We start from the raw sequence: 18,333 nt of genomic DNA, 5'->3' as shown, positions 1-18,333 counted from the left end.
TTTTTTTAAATAGACTTTACAATCACTTTAACCACTTGACCTTTCGAAGACTTACCCCTTCATGACCAGGCCATTTTTTGGCTATACGACATTGCGTCAATTTAACTGACAATTGCGCAGTTGTGAGACGATGTACCCAAATAAAACTTTTTTTTCCCACAAATAGAGCTTTCTTTTGGTGGTATTTGATCACCACTGTGTTTTTTATTTTTTATGCTATGAACAAAAAAAAGACTATGCTATGAAAAAAAAAAAAATATATATATTTTTTACATTCCGTTATAAAACATCCAATAAAAAAATGTAAAAAATCAAGTTTCTATATAAATTTAGTTCAATATGTATTCTGCTACATGTTTTTTGGTTAAAAAAAATCCCAATAAGCCTATATTGATTGGTTTAGGCGAACATTATAGCATCTACAAACTATGGGATATATTTATGGAATTTTTATTTATTTAATTTTTTTTTTATACTAGTAATGGCGTAGAACAGCAAATTAATTATTGATCTATGTTCCACAGTTTTTGATGAATTAATGACCACTCTTTCGTTTTCATCCTCTGAGATACTGTTGGTAGTCCCTGGCTGCCTGGGTGCGTATTATGTGTCTAGACATCAAATGCCTTTTATTATTGGCTGGCGCTGTCCAGGGCCAGTGTAAGGATTTTGGTCTACACAGGCAAAGGTCCATTTTTCCATCACCCAGGCAGGCTGGTGTAGAGTAAGCACATGAACACACAGGTAGCAGGCATGGGGGCTAAGCACAGTTCACATCAAGAGTCTGGTCTGTCTGCAGTTATCATGACAAGCAGAAGACCCGGGCTGTAAATTTTGAATTTTTTCCCCAGAGCGGCTGCTGATGGGGAGCTATAGCACCTCCAAACACCTCCCCTGTGCAAGAATCACTGCCATCCGCCTGTACACTGCCCCTGCCTCACTAGACATTGCTGGATTCAGCCAAACAGAGGAAACCAAGCTCTGGTCTGCAGGGTGAGAGTTTGCAGCTGCTTCCTCAAGTCCCCTTCCCACTGCCTGCCTCTGTCTTGCTCCCTCCTTGCACCATTGCTCGGCCTACTCTGCTACCCCCTCTATGGGGCCTACAGCTGATATGGAAAAAAAACTTACTGGAGATCCAGATTTTACCCCCCCCCCCCCCCCACACCCTGGCGCCCTAAGGAGACTCTCTCAGCTGGGGTCGATCCTGGTGCTGTCATAATATCATCCTGACAGCTTTAAGTGATATATGTTACATATGATAGCCTTGTTTTTTGTTTTGGACCTATTGTTACATAGTTACATAGTTACACAAGTCCATCCGATTCAACCATAAAAAAAAGAAAAAAAGAAACAGTATTGAAAACCTACCATACAATCCCATATACACAATCCTATACCCGCTGTTGATCCAGAGGAAGGCGAAAATAAACCCCAGCAAAGCATGATCCAATTTGCTACAGCAGGGGAAAAAAATTCCTTCCTGATCCCCAGAGAGGCAATCGGATATTCCCTGGATCAATTTTACCTAAAAAAAAAAATGTTGTAACCATTTATATTATGTACACCTAGGAAAGAATCCAGGCCTTTTTTAAATCAATCTATGGCACTTTTCCACTGCAAGTACCGGCTCGTACCGGGTCGGCCCTGCTTGGCCCGGTTTGCTTTTCCACTGCTGGTACCGCATGGTATAGTGTCGGAACGGTTCGGTACGGTACGGTATAGGTTTGCTTTTCCACTAAAGTAGTACTAAGTTAAGTGGGTGGGATAACAATGGGGTGGGTGGGATTCTCTGACCAATTAGTGGCTAGTAGTGACTGCATGCAAAGGATTGTGGGATATGGTTCCAGTTTGGTACCTGTTGGAACCACAATCGAGTAGGTACTGTTTTTTCAGAGCCGTACTGTACCGTACCGTTCGGTTCCATGCAGTGGAAAAGCAAACCTATACCGTACCGTACCAAACCGTTCTGACCCTATACCATGCGGTACCAGCAGTGGAAAAGCACAAAAGCGTGCCGAACCGGTACGGTTCCATGCAGTGGAAAAGCGCCACTAGTGAGCTAGCCAGAACCACCTCTGGAGGGAGTCTATTCCACATTTTCACAGCTCTTATGGTGAAGAAACCTTTCCGTATTTGGAGACAAAATCCGTTTTCCTCTAGACGTAAAGAGTGCCCCCTTGTCCTCTGTGTTGACCTTAAAGTGAACAACTCAAACCCAAGTTCACTATATGGACCCCTTATGTATTTATACATGTTGATCATATCCCCCCCCCTTAATTTCCTCTTCTCAAGAGAGAATAAATTCAGTTCCTTTAATCTTTTCTCATAGCTGAGGTCCCCCATGCCTCTTATCAGTTTGGTTGCCCTTCTCTGCACTTTCTCTAGTTCCCCGATATCCTTTTTAAGAACTGGTGCCCAAAACTGAACTGCATATTCCAGATGAGGTCTTACTGCATTGGTTTATTATAATATATACTATATATATAGTATTGTGACTGCATTGGCTTATTATAATATATACTATATATATATATATATATACATATATATTTTTTTATATCCAGATTCCTTCTAGTTGTGATTATTTTTTGGGAACTGCTTCTCTCTACCTACCGGTTGTGCCCCTTTTATGCCTCCCGCAGCCTGGGGGGATGTCACTGTTCACCTATTGAATGTTTTGCTCTGTAGAAATGTATATGTTTTTTTCTCCCTTTACCTTTAGACAGATATTAATTACTTAAAGGTATGCAAATGTGTTTGATATCTTCCCATGTGCTGACAGTATTTGGTTCCTTTGGATTTTGATGTCATTTATACCTATTTGTTGTTTTTCTTTTTGATTTATAAATCAAGATTAATATGTGATGTATTTGTTGTTCTTCGATTATAGTCCTGAAGAAGCGGTGTATCAACGAAACAAGTCTACATTACAAACGACAAAAGCTGCATATTATGTGCAGTATTTTTAAATGTTGATATCTTGGATGTATCATTTATAATATTTTAATACATGTTATAAGATCACATTTCTTCTAGATTTTAACAGTTTGGTTTGTGAAATAGTAAATACTGGCAGGTCCTCTTCAAAACCCCCTTTTTCTTTCTTTTTATTTTTTGTTGAAGGTTTTTTTTTTTTATATCTTTTTTTTTTTTGATATATGTTACTTGTGATAACCTTGTTTTTTGTGTTTTGGACCTATTGTGACTTAATTGATTAATTATGCATTGATATGCTCCCTAAATCTACTCAGGAAGGGAAAATACAATGCCTGGCCAAAAAAAAAGTCACCACCAAAAAAAAAAAAAAAGGTCACATACATTGGACCACCTTTAGCTTTGATTACGGCACGCATTCGCTGTAGCATTGTTTCGATAAGCTTCTGCAATGTAACAAGATTTATTTCCATCCAGTGTTGCATTCATTTTTCAACACGATCTTGTATTGATGATGGGAGAGTCGGACCACTGCGCAAAGCCAGCACATCCCAAAGATTCTCAATGGGGTTAGATTCTGGACTCTGTGGTGGCCAATCCATGTGTGAAAATGATGTCTCATGCTCTTTTTTTTGGCCAGACAGTGTATATGCCTGCACCATATTCTGCACCAAATTCTCCCTCAAAAAACTGTTGAGAAATGAATAATTGGTGATGTACTGCAGGCAGGGAGAATTTGTTTAAGGGGCAGGATGGATGAATGTCATGTGTACTGCCTGTACATATCATTTTGTAACACAAAAAACAAAAAATAGAAAAAAACAAATCCAACCTGGTTATCTTTGTGTATCTACATTAAAATAAATATATTATTTTATTTTAAAAAATGACTACATTGGTACCTGTTAAAGTCCCAAATTAGTTAATTATTTTTTTTTTAAAAACAAATTACCAAATTAAGGTCTCATATATGTTTACAGAAACAAGCAGAAGAAAAAGTAATTTTAGTGTCCAAAGTTCAAAAAGTTATAGCTATAATGCCAATCTACATACTGTAGACCACCATTTTAACATTTTCAATATGCTCTTATAATATTGGATTACCAGATTATAAAAAGACAAAAGCCATGAGAGGATCATATCTTTTATTTTTTTTATTGATGCACAGACTATTGTATGCCAGCTTTGCATGTTCATTAGATACTTGTATCTACAGTACGAAAATTTCTGTTACAAGGCAGAGCGTTATAAAGTATTGTATTCTTGTACTGTTAGCCCACGTTCATATTGGTCCGATTTAACATGCAAACTAATTTACGGCGATGGCACCGTCCGAATCGGTGTGTCGCCGACTTTGCAGCGCCTGCACTGATTCCCAAAAGTAGTTTCTGTACTATTGCTGATGTGGGGGGGGGGGGGCAATTTCCATAGACATTGTGCAGAAACCCACACAGATGTCTGTGTTATCGCCCCCAAAGTCAGACTAAAATGCCGGCTTGAAATCAAAACGTGTGAACCTGGGCTTATGGTTGTTTGTTGTAAATGTTCCCCCTTTCTTTTCTGTACCCTTCCCATACCATCTTCTTTTTTCCTTTCAATAAACATTTTGTTTGAATTACAAAAAAAAAAAAATGATGCTGAGTAAATAAGGGCATACTGTGCATATAATATAATAAACTTCAAAATGTGGTCTAGTCACAAAGGTTTTAATTACCCCATTGCACTCTTCAAAAGCACCAAAAATCAACTTAATATTGCCTTTCTCATCTACTCCAATACATGAAAGGAGTAGGTGGATCTGTAGAGAGTGAATCCCTGTCATTTGAGAGCATAGACCACATCCATGGTGGTGACAGCATCTCAGATGACATTCTAGAGAAAAACCTTGAGCACTCCATGAGTCTCCTTATAGATGGGTATAGGATGTGCTTGACACTGCTGTGGGCCAAACCTCGAATGATGGGGTGGTAATACCCTGGATGTTACTCCAGAGCACCTTCCTGTGCTATTCATCTCCTTTCCTCTAGAAACTTCCTTCCTTTACCATGACCAGACATCTCTCTACAGCTTCTTCTTTAATAAGACAAATGGACCTCAAAAACTCCAATGAACTTCACCAAAATGTTAAAACCTCTTTGTTTTTTTGCCAAAAGTTCAGGGAAACGAAAACTCTCAATTTTGCTCTTGCCTACTCAAGATAGAAAAATGAAATTGATGAAATGATGATCTGGAAATCAGGGTATTTGGTAGATTGCTAATTTCCTAATCTCAGTACTTCAATAACTTCATGTCAGTTTAATATGAGACTTCAATAAAAGCACGCAGGTTTGTCTATTACAAAAAAAAAAAAAGAAATGCAATTCATGAATCACATTTTTGAATTGCTAAATTCTCCACAAATCTCCATATAAATATTCAGGTCAATCAAAGACCTGCAAGTTGCTAATCTCCTCCTCACTAGGTCACCAATTTATATAGTTGAGCCATATTTTTTAAATGTGTCATTATCAAGTAACTTTGTAATAATTTCTACATAAGAAGAGTCCCAGACAGAACACTAGGGAAAACATTGTGTGTGCATGTAATATGAATAGAGTTTGATGGTGGGCATATGGATACCATTAGTTTGCTTTTCTTTTGTTTTTTAAAGAATAGGTCTTGACACCAATGGAAATGAAAATTTTGCCGAGCTTTGTGGTTCCTTATCTTTCATGTCCATTTGCCCTAAAGCACTTTGTTTTCTCTCAGCTTCCTCTGTTTGGCCTTTTAGTTGCCATCATTTTGTGAATGTTTTATCAAGATAAAAGAAATCTGAAAACTCTCAGGATCAAGCGCAACAGCTTTTAACTTTTAACTCTGGAGGAGACTCAGGAAAAGCTGTCTCAGGTCATGGAGAAGAAAGCGAACAAAGGAGAAAGGACTATTAGAGTGGATGGGGAGACAATGAAGCAAATATAAACTGGCTGCAGGAATTAAGTTGTCAGGCAGGAGGAGGAAAGAAAGTGGCTGGGAAGAAGGAGAGGGATATATGGAAAGTGACAGTACTTGTTTTAAATTATATATGAATAACATATGTTAGTGGCTGATGAACTAGATCTGCATATTCAAAAAAATAAGATTTATGTAATTAACTAAAGTACAGATGTATATTGACCATAACAACCAATCCGAGTTCATCCTTTGCTGCACTATAGCAGGCTAAAAATCTGACTGGTCACATTGAGGTAATGGACTTTACCAAAGCAATGTTTGGCTACTTTATAATGAAATGCAAACACATGGGGGTTGATTTATTAAAACTGGAGAGTGCAAAATCTGGTGCAGACGTGCATGTTAGCCCATCAGCTTCTAACCTTAGCTTGTTCAATGAAACTTTGACTAAAAAAACCTGGAAGCTGATAGGTTTTTATGTAGAGCTGCACCAGATTTTACACTGTTTCACTGTCCAGTTTTAGTGAATCAAGCCTATGTAAAATGGACCTTTTTTTTTTGGCTGCTTTTTTACTAGCCTCATAACTCAACAGCCCTCCCCGGGTACACACTTTAAAAATATACCCTAGCCCCACCTTTAGGGAGGCACAAGTGATGTAACTGCATCTCCCAGGAGACCTGAGAGCTTTAAATTCTGTTAGAATGCAATACTGGATGGCATGCTAATGAGATCCTGAGCTTCCAATTTAGTTGAGAGGGACAGCAATGTCACCTATGTCTCCTAGAAGCATCAAAAGACAAGCTGGGTTTTTTTTAAGCTATTTGTGTTGGGGGTGTGGTGGGGTGGGTATCAGGCAAAAAAAGACATTTGCCATTTGGCGCTAAGATGAATGGCTTTTAAAGCCATTTGTGTTAGGGGCAGGGAGTTGCCAAAAAAGTAGACCTACTGCTTGGCCATGAAAGGTCCACTTTAATGGGATGTAGATATTAAAATTCAGTTTGCAAGTACTGCCTAATTCTGCCTGCATTTACAGAAAATCAAGTCAAAATATTCAATTTAGTGTGCATGAATATTAGAGCAACTTGTTTGTAAAATTGGATTAGCCTTGAAGGCAAAAAAGTGTATGTAACCCCTAACAATTAACTTCTATTATTTGCTCCCTTTTGGTCTGTTAAAAGCTTTTTTTATATCTGTCTGATAAATGGAAAAAAAATTCTGATCCTGTCAGCTGATTACTCCCTGGGAACTCTGTAGTGTTGTCTTAGACCTGGTTTACACCAATGCATTTTTAGTGCCCTTTCAGTTTCGCAGAAACACACTACAGTCCATTTAACATAGTTTCCTATGGGTCACGTTAACATCTGTACATTTTATGTAAAGGTTCAGGAACTTTTTTCTGGTTTTTGATTCAATAGACTTCAATAGATCAAAAATGTGTGTTGAAAAACACAAAATGCACAGAGAAAATGCAAACTGTAACCTGCATAGGTGTTAACTAGGCCTAAAATAGTGTTGGTCGTCTTGTCCAATGCCCTATTACAGAAGAACACCTCTACCCTTGTGTTAGATAATGAGGGGGGGGGGGTGTTCCTCCTAATACACTTCCTGTCCTAGGGTAAAAACACTGCTGCTAAATAGATACAGTACACTGAGTGAGCATTGTTACCCTCAGGACAGGAAGCATGTTAATGGCAGGATCACCACTTAAAAATAGGGTAAAAACGCCTTGAAAGAAAAAATGAAGCAACAGATATCTAAGGATTGGTGAGGTGAACAATGTTTTAATCTTTTGTTCTTGGTTTAAATATCTTTTAAAACAAAACTGAAAGGAAAAGTACTTACCCAACAGTTGCAAGACATTAAAAGCATTCCCTAGCAGGTTAACATAAGCCTTATTGAAGTTCTCCAATGACTTAAGGAAATTAAATGAAATATCCAAATTTGGTGCTTATGCCTTGCTGTGCTTGGATGAGTTGATAGAAAGGTCCCACCAAGTATATTACCACCCTTGATCTTATTAAATGGTATTGGCAGGTTTCCTTAACTAACAGGCCAAATAAAAAGAATACTTTTGAGACACCAGATGGGCTGTGTCAGTCCATGGTCCTCCCTTTTGACTTACATGAGGCCTCTGCCTCATTCCAAAGAATGGTAGACTGCATTATCAAGATCCACAATGCTTATGCTTCGACATATCTAGATTATGTTGTCAGATTTACTTTTGACCGGAATTCCCACCTACAGAAGGGGCAGGTAGATTTAGATTCCATTCATTAAGGCCAGTTTACCAGCCAATCCAAAAAAATGCACAATAGACCTGAAAGAAGCCTACTATGCGAGCTACAGCATTGAGCAGAAGGCCATAAAGTCTCTAATAAACAAGACTGAAGCAGTTATAAGTTAGTGGCAGGCAAAGTAACAGCCTTTCTAAGGGTTGTGGAATACAAACCTGTGTGTGGAACATAATGGTTCCACTAACTCTGTATAACACAACAGAAATAAGAAAAACGATCATGTATTCAAAAATCTGCTCCTGCATTGCTTTAGCTAGAAATCCTCCAGATTGGCTGCCGGAAAGAGGGAAGGTGACAGAAAGGATAGGGGCTATACAAGGATCGATGGCGCCGGGACCAGTGAACATTATCAGTAACTGAAAAGGAAAGTGTATTTTTGTGTAAATCAATATTTTGGAAAAAATAAAAATAAAGGCAAACCCTTGTTGGCACCAATTGGGTTTTACTTTAATTCAACTCAAAGCTATTCTAATGAAAATTCTAGAAACAGGCTTAAATAAGTTTTTTTTTTTACCTTTTTTTGACCAGTAACTGAAAAGGAAAGCGTATTTTTGTGTAAAACAATAATTTGGAAAAATTAAATTTGAGGCAAACCTTTGTGGGCTCCAAATGGTCTTCACTTTTCAACAACTGAGAGCTCTACTAGTGAAATTGCTAGAAATAGTCTTAAATTTTTGATGGTTAGCAGGGCTTTGGTGTGTTGAGGAATGATCTGAGCAAAGAGCTGCCCATACATATATATATAAATCTTTTTGCTTATTCTGTTTGGTGGTGTTTATTTCATTCCTGCTGTACCAGCTATTGCTAGGTCTAAACCTTTTCCACTTAGGAATGACAGCATTATTTGTTAATTAGATACACAGATATGTAAATGTCATAGCAATGCATTTTAATACCCATTTTGCAGTTTGTGCTGTGTTAAATGTATTGTAAGCATGTTTACTTTCTCTCTGCTGAAAAACAATGTGGCCTTTCAGATCTCTAATAAGCTTGTCAAAATGTGGGTCTTGTGGTGCGTAAGGGTCACATACTTCCCGACTTGCTTCATGTTTGTGTCAGGAACTGACCTCCAAAGAGAATTGATCCCAGTTACTCTATCAGCCATGCTTATGGAATTCTATTAAAGATGTTATTAAAGCCAAGGAGGTATTTGCTAAATAGATTGAAGAGGGAGTTTAAATAAGGAGATAATAAAGCAAATATAAACTCACTGCAGGAGTTGATAGTTAGGATGGAAGCCAATGGTGTGGATTTACTGGTAAAAAAAAACAAAACAAAAAGCAAAGCAAAAGCTCATAATTAAACCCGTTGCTCAGAACAACTACATTTCCTGTTTTATTTAAAAGCCTAAACTTGATTGATTGCTCAGAACAATTGGTTCACTGTTCTATGCGCCAGTCTTTGTACACCTGGCAAGATTTATGGAAGGACTTGAAATGTGGTGTGGTTGTGCAATGTGATGATGATAATGTAAAAGTTTCTTATCTGTATAGATATGTCACCATAGCGGGGATCAGTTTTTATACAGACAATAATATCTGGAAATATACTGCTCAAATTTTGGCCAGTCCCTAGCCAGTTGTGGCCTTGTCGGCACTTACCACCCGACATCCTTCAATCTGAAAGTTAAAGAATCCAGGCGGACAATTCTTGGTCAAAAGCTTTTACCATTAAGTTACTGTTTGGCAGCATAAACTGTATTTCTCTATAGCGTGGATAGAGGACCCTTTTTTTTCTGATCTGATTTTTTGTTCAGCCTACAGACTGAACAAAAGAGTCTACTAGGGTATGGTCAGTAGGAATGAAGAAATGAATTCAGCTTATAAATCCTGTGTGGTCTGATAACACACAGCCCATTTGTCATATGCTAAACCACTTCAATGCTCCAAGTCTTTATCTTTACAAGATAAAGACTACCTCTACTATATAAAGACTAATTAGTCTGTAGTCCGAGTTAAGAACTGGGAGAGCTAATTAGACTTCTTGAGACAGCACAGGAAGTGTGCACAAGACACAGGACAGCTTTGGATTTTTGAACGATTGAGTATTTTTTATCTTTTTTTTGCACTTATCTAAGAGCCTGTTCACACTAGCGCGACTTGTAAGGCGACTTGTCAGCCTGACAAGTGGCGCTCCGTCGCGGTCCATTGACCGCTACAGGACCCATTCTAATAGGAGCGACACAAGTCGCTCCGACTTAGAAAAAGGGTCCTGTACTACTTCGGGCGACCTCAGAGCGACTTGCATAGACTTCCATTATGTGAAGTCCCTGCAAGTCACTCCGAAGTCGTGGTGCACAGTAATGCACAAGTCGCCCCCAAAGTAGTAAGGAGTCATGTCGCCTCAGTGTGAACCGGCTCTTAATAGATATAACAAAATTCTTTCAAAGGCATATTTAACAGGCCAAAATGTAGCAAATAAGTAAAGTTCATTGCTAGGGTTTACATATACTTTAGGTGTATGATGAAATGCCCTAGACCGGGGTTTCTCAGCCAGGGTTCCTCCAGAGGTTGTCAGGGATTCCTTGAGCAATGAGCAATTTCTGCCCCTCAAATAAGTTCCCACTAACACATTTCATCTTTACTTTAGCTATCTGTAAGGGGTATTCTTCCCAATGTCCACAAGTGTAAAGAGCATTCTTCCCACTGACTATTACACTAATGTATCATGAGTTGTAGATATAGTAATTTTTAGCAGGGGTTCCCTGATACCAGAAATTTATTTCAAAGGTTCCTCTGTGTTGAAAAGGTTGTGAAAGACTGCTCTAGACTATTCTACCTCCAATTATAGTTGGCCAGGTCCTTATTGTAGCTTTCCCTACAGAATTTGTGCATTCTTATTTCTAGATGAATGTACTATGTATGTAGAGTTCACCCACTCTGCTTTCACACATCTAGAACTGAACTTCTAGCAGAGCAAAGACATATTTTTTTTTTTCTAAGTGTACTGCCTAGAATGGGCAAACTGCCTTTTTCAGCTTTGGAATCTCAAGCCTTGGCATGCCTTTTGTAGCTATAAAGTCTGACCTTGTTAGTAATGATACTAAGGATAGCAAGTTGACAAGAGTGTGTGAAAAGGATGCGAGTGGAGGGCTGGATTGGACAGCACAATGCAGTTGACTAGAGGGATGAGAAGTATAAAACAAGCCTCAATGCTGAGCCAGGTCAATCTGCAAAGCCTAGTGTGACTGGCAGCAGGTGGTAGGGAGCCTAAAGAGGGACTCCACTTTTGTTGAGAAAAAAAAAATCAGTCACCGCACGTGCAACGTCTCACGAGTATTTATTTTTCTGTTTCAATATGTTTATTGAATTTCAAACAGTCAGATAAACTAATAGGGGAGCATAACTAATCCATTAAACACAATGTGATAGATCGAAAAAAGGCTGTATTGAAAATGGTATCACCAACTCCCTCTGATTGGTTAGTCTGCTCGTGTCCCAAAAAAAAAAAAAAAGGCTACAGCACCTGGTATTCCCAGGCGGTCTCCCATCCAGGTACTAACCAGGCCCGACCCTGCTTAGCTTCTGAGATCAGATGAGATCGGGTGCGTTCAGGGTGATGTGGCCGTACATAACCATTATGCTGTGTGCCTGGTCCCGGACAATGGCTATGTATGGCCACATCACCCTGAATGCGCTGATCTTGTCTGATCTCGGAAGCTAAGCAGGGTTGGGCCTGGTTAGTACCTGGATGGGAGACTGCCTGGGAATACCAGGTGCTGTAGCCTTTTTTTTTTTTTTTTGGGACACGAGCAGACTAACCGATCAGAGGGGGTGGGTGATACCATTTAGAATTTGGGTCACTGCTATTTTCAATACAGCCCTTTTTTGATCTATCACATTGTGTTTAATGGATTAGCTATGCTCCCCTATTAGTTTATCTGACTGTTTGGCGGCAGATTGTATCATGTGAAGGGCTTTGAGATTGAGCCTTCAAAGTTCCGGTAACCCCCTTTTTAATTTTGATGTAATGGTACATTCCCGCTCTGGGAGGGGTGAGGGCTGAGCTTGATTGGCTTAGTGTGCCATAAATGAATGTGAGTTGCGCCGCGTAGCCACACTCTCTGAAGAAGTCCAACGACGATACGCGTAAGGGTGTGACTACGTGGCTCTGTCAAGCACCTGGACTGCTGCATCTATCCATCGCTCCGTTCCACTTCTGGTCGGTGACTGGATGAGGACAAGTAATGCAGGTCCAGCTGTTTTAAAGGCTTGCCAATGCCATATATGCTTCAGTTTTAATATATTGTTGTAAGTGCAATGTGTAAGGGGGGTTTATATGGGGCAATAAAGTAATCATCGTACTACACTATGAGTGGCTCCCTCCCCTCTTTACATATGTTGCATGTCCTATAATTGGAACTGACTTCGGATGTTTCTGGGTGGAGAGTTGTGATAAGAATCCTAGTTATCCCCCTTCATGGAGTGAAGAGGAATGGTGTGGAGAGAATTGCTTATTCCAGTATCACTGCTTTTATCTGCCTACTAAGACCCAGTCTGGGGTGGTCATTGAGGTCTTGGTTGCATTCAAAGGATATGATGTGCCTTTTACCCATTGATTTCTGGTGAGTGCATTACCTTTGGGAGAGGCTGCACGTGGTGTGGTGAAGGACTATTTTCATCGTTTATAGGATTTCCCTCACATGGTGCACTTCCGGATCATCCCCTATTAATTGGACTTGTTTATAGAGCATTTACAGAGCATTTATAGACATAATTATTGTTGTACTATAATTTATCCCAATACTGCAAATTCTATTTATTGTGTATTTTTTTTTTTTTGGATTTAATATCATGGGTGTCCTTGGAATAAAGTTCACATTCAGATTTACCATGTATATATGATTTATCAGCGCCGCCTGGTGGTCTGGGTCCTTTGATCCAATTCACCCTTTTATCAGGTATGTAAAGAAACAGCGTATGAACGCTTAATAAGTAACATAATAATGAACCGTTACCCAGACCATAGAGGACCAGGTTAAAAATTAGGCAAATATCATAGACTATATTAGTCCGTATCCTGGAGTACAGCAGTCTACATTGCTAGCCTTCATATCTGGAAGGAAGAGAAGAGTGAGGAAACAGAGAAAGGAGAGGATAAAGAGGAGAAAGAAAACAAAACAGAAGAGAAGAGGGGCCCCAAGAGAGGGCGAGTACCACGGACGCGGGACCTGTACAAACAAGGTTTAAAGCCAACCATAACTAGTCAGGGACAGGATTGGAAGGAGTAATTTATCCACTGTTCCCAGATTTTCAAAAAATTTTGCCTGCAAATCCTTCAGTATGCTGGACATCTGCTCATCAACCATCAGAGCGGTTATTCTGGTTTTCACCCCCTGGAAAGCAATAGATGTAGTCTTCCAGGCCTGGGCAATTGCTCTCTTAGCAGAGATAAAAAGGTATGTGGCCAATTTCTGCTGGGGTGCCAAGAGGCCCGGTATAGGACAATGTAGAAGAGCCAGCCTGGCATCCTTACGGACGGTTATATGAAATAACATCTGCAATTGGCCAAAGACCCTGGACCAGAAGCTGATCAATTGTGGGCAAGACCACCATATATGTAGGACATCACCACGTTGACCACAATTCCAAAAACATCTGTCACTGCTGCCAGGATAAGCATGAGCAAGCCTAGCCAGGACCCAGTACCACCACAGGAGCTCTTTATAAGTGGTCTCTAGGGTGGTAGTGTTGAATGAACATTTCGCTATGGTTGTTCAAGCCTTACTCCAGTCCTTCCCCTCAATACCAGATCCAAGGTCTCGCTCCCATTGTGTCACATAGGAAAGGGTAGATAAAGATGACTTACCATTAAGAGAGGCATAAAGCGATGAGATAAGACCAGGGGACCCCAAAGAATGTATACAAGTATGCTCAAAAGACGTCTTGCCATAAGGAAAGGTGGAAGTACAACAAAGGGACAAAATCCAGTTGCGCAATTTCAAATAGTGGAAGAGTTCCTGCCTAGGAATCTCATACATCTCCTGAAGGGCCTCCAACGATAGGAAATGAATGCGCAGTTAAAAAGTGATGCACCCTGGTGAAGCCACAGGAGGCCCACCAGAAGGAGCGAGGTTGCTCCAACCCCTTTACAAAAAGGGGATTATTAACGATTGGTAAAAGAGGCAAGAAAGGGGACATCAAGTTTCCAGAATATCTAACAGAATCCCACAGCTTCAGGCTTTGAAGCATTAGAGGGCTTAGCGTTATGGGACCTAGTCTATGAGGGAGCCAGAGCAATGCTTCTAAAGAAATCAGGGCACAATTAGGTAATTCCAAAAAAACCCATAATGGGACATCAGAGGTGGCATGTAGCATGGAAAGTTGAGAAATCTGGGCTGCCTGATAATACTTGGCCATATTAGTAGCTCCCAAGCCGCCTTGTAATCTATTAGTGTAGAGTGGTGACCAGGGAATTCTGGGGCGTTTGCGAGCCCAGATAAACTGAAGGATTCTGTTCTGTAAAAGACATAGAAAGAAGGTGGGGACATGTATGGGCAAGGTCTGAAAGAAGTAGAGAGCTTTGGACAGGACAGTCATTTTGACAGCGTAGATCTATCCAAGAGAGGGAAGGAAATTGCTAGGAGTGGAGAAGAGAGGTCAGTGAGTGCAGCAGAGGATAGTAGTTGGCTGAAAACAAGATTGAGTAGGAGGAGGTGAGTCTAATCGCCAAATAATCTATGGAATGGGGTGCCCATCGAAAGGAGAACTGGGTCTGTAGGTGCAGGACCAGGTCATCAGGAAGGGTGATGTTCAGCGCCGTGGTTTTAGAGAGATTTATACGGAGGCCTGAGATAACGGAAAAGTTATCCAGCGCCACCTGAAGGTTTGGAAGAGTAACAATAGGATTGGTGAGGACCAAGAGGACGTCGTCGACATAAAAGTTCACCTTATAATGGAACGCCGGAAATGTCGGGGTTTTCATGGAGAGCCATTGCCAGCGGCTCCAGTGCAAGAATAAAAAGCGCTGGGGACAGAGGACAGCCCTGTCTCGTGCCCTGAAAAATCTGGAAAGAAGAGTATTTATTTTTAAAGGGGAAACGGCAGAATTTATTTTTAAAGCGTTTGTTAACCTAAAAAAAAAAAAAATATTGATCCTGTTCCCTCAAAGCATGTTATACAGCCCAGTGCTTGTGCTGTGTAATTTGGCTCCATCTATCACCTAAAATACCTGGCTGATCCTGCCTGGCTATGTCCCCGCCTCTGTAAACTGACCACGTTATACCATGGCTGCTGAGCCCTGACGCTGTGGTCAGTCTGCATGCCTCTGTCATCCGCAGCCCTCCTGTCCTCTCTCCCCCCCCCCTCCCTCCCTGCCTGTCTGCTCCTGTGTCAGTGCTCGCCCCCCTTCCCTTTTGCTGCTGTAGTTTAATTTAAAGTTTCATATCCTGTCTACAGTCTGTTTATAAATCCTGTGTGCCCCTGTGTCTGTGTTTTATTAAAATAAGCTATGCTTTACCAGATTTCAGAGCACCGATCGCAGTTCACATAACCCCCCCGCCTCTCTCCTCCTCTCGGCCTCTCCTCCTCCTCTCCCCAGTGGCGTAGCGTGGGTTGTCAGCGCCCGGGGCAAGGTAAGTAATTTGCGCCCCCTACACAGACCAGTGGCGGAGCTAGACTTTTAAAACAGGGGTGGCAAAGGGGGGGCAAGGTATTATTTTGGGGGGTCAATATATAAAGTGTCATTTAGTGTCAGATTTGTCCACCGCAATGTCGCAGTCCCTCTAATAATCGCTGATCGCTGCCATTACTAGTAAAAACAATTAAAAAATAAAAAGTTCCAGTTTGTAGATGTAATAACTTTTTTGCAAACCAATCAAAATACACTTTTACAAAAAATATGTGGCAGAATACATATTAGCCTAAATCTATGAAAATAGGGGGGAGCTGTAAAGCACTGTGGGGAGCTGAAGAGTCCTGGGGGAGGGGGGGGACTAAAGAGCACTGGTGGGGGGGGGGGGCTGAAGAGCTCTGGGGGGTACTGGAAAGGGGGGGTGTAAAGTATGCATTTATTAGATACAGAGCAGAAAAATACATCCACATCAGCAGTTCTATGGCACATCATTCTTTGTCAGTTAAACACTCTGACCTATACATATCTGTGAACATTTGCAGATTAATATGTGCACAATGTTCTAGGTATATTGGGGACAGTGGCGGCTGGTGCTCAAAAATGTTAGGGGGGCGCAAACAGAAAAATGTAATAGGCATTGCTTTGCGGCAAAAAACGCTGTAAAAAATTGCGTGACTTTGAGGTCGCAAAAGTGAGAAACGGGCCTTCAGTAATTAAGGTATACTGTGCCCCCTTTCAATGCAGAGTGACCAGCGTGCCCCCTTCAATGCAGTGACCAGCGTACATGCCCCCTTCAAATGCAGTGACCAGCGTACATGCCCCCTTCAATGCAGTGACCAGCGTACATGCCCCCTTCAATGCAGTGACCAGCGTACATGCCCCCTTCAATGCAGTGACCAGCGTACATGCCCCCTTCAATGCAGTGACCAGCGTACATGCCCCCTTCAATGCAGAGACCAGCGTACATGCCCCCTTCAATGCAGAGATCAGCGTATATGCCCCCTTCAATGCAGAGATCAGTGTATATGCCCCCTTCAATGCAGAGATCAGCATACATGCCCTGAATGCAGTGACCAGCATACATGCCCCCAATGCAGAGACCAGCATACATGCCCCCAATGCAGTGACCAGCGTACATGCCCCCTTCAATGCAGTGACCAGCGTACATTCCCCCTTCAATGCAGAGATCAGCGTACATGCCCCCTTCAATGCAGGGATCAGCGTACATGCCCCCTTCAATGCAGAGATCAGCGTACATGCCCCCTTCAATGCAGAGATCAGCGTACATGCCCCCTTCAATGCAGAGATCAGCGTACATGCCCCCTTCAATGCAGAGATCAGCGTACATGCCCCCTTCAATGCAGAGATCAGCGTACATGCCCCCTTCAATGCAGAGATCAGCGTACATGCCCCCTTCAATGCAGTGACCAGCGTATATTCCCCCTTCAATGCAGTTACCAGCGTACATGCCCCCTTCAATGCAGTGACCAGCGTACATTCCCCCTTCAATGCAGTGACCAGCGTACATTCCCCCTTCAATGCAGTGACCAGCGTACATGCCCCCTTCAACGCAGTGACCAGCGTACATGCCCCCTTCAATGCAGTGACCAGCGTACATGCCCCCTTCAATGCAGTGACCAGCGTACATGCCCCCTTCAATGCAGAGACCAGCGTACATGCCCCCTTCAATGCAGAGATCAGCGTATATGCCCCCTTCAATGCAGAGATCAGTGTATATGCCCCCTTCAATGCAGAGATCAGCATACATGCCCTGAATGCAGTGACCAGCATACATGCCCCCAATGCAGAGACCAGCATACATGCCCCCAATGCAGTGACCAGCGTACATGCCCCCTTCAATGCAGTGACCAGCGTACATTCCCCCTTCAATGCAGAGATCAGCGTACATGCCCCCTTCAATGCAGAGATCAGCGTACATGCCCCCTTCAATGCAGAGATCAGCGTACATGCCCCCTTCAATGCAGAGATCAGCGTACATGCCCCCTTCAATGCAGAGATCAGCGTACATGCCCCCTTCAATGCAGAGATCAGCGTACATGCCCCCTTCAATGCAGAGATCAGCGTACATGCCCCCTTCAATGCAGTGACCAGCGTATATTCCCCCTTCAATGCAGTTACCAGCGTACATGCCCCCTTCAATGCAGTGACCAGCGTACATTCCCCCTTCAATGCAGTGACCAGCCTACATTCCCCCTTCAATGCAGTGACCAGCGTACATGCCCCCTTCAATGCAGAGATCAGCGTACATGCCCCCTTCAATGCAGAGATCAGCATACATGCCCCCAATGCAGAGACCAGCATACATGCCCCCAATGCAGTGACCAGCATACATGCCCGCAATGCAGTGACCAGCGTACATGCCCCCAATGCAGTGACCAGCGTACATGCCCCCAATGCAGTGACCAGCGTACATGCCCCCAATGCAGAGATCAGCGTGCGTGCCCCCTTACCTACCTGGAGCAGCAGCGGGCGGCTTCTTCTCAGTCCCGGTGACCGGCGGCGCGTCTCCACGAGTCCTTCCAGCAGCAGCGGCTTCTTCTGAGTACCGGTGACCGGCGGCGCGTCTCCACGAGTCCTTCC

Source organism: Pelophylax lessonae (genome assembly GCF_965119305.1).
Source record: "Pelophylax lessonae genome assembly, chromosome: 11".
In the NCBI taxonomy this organism is placed as follows: domain Eukaryota; kingdom Metazoa; phylum Chordata; class Amphibia; order Anura; family Ranidae; genus Pelophylax; species Pelophylax lessonae.
Note: the sequence above shows the minus strand (reverse complement) of the source record.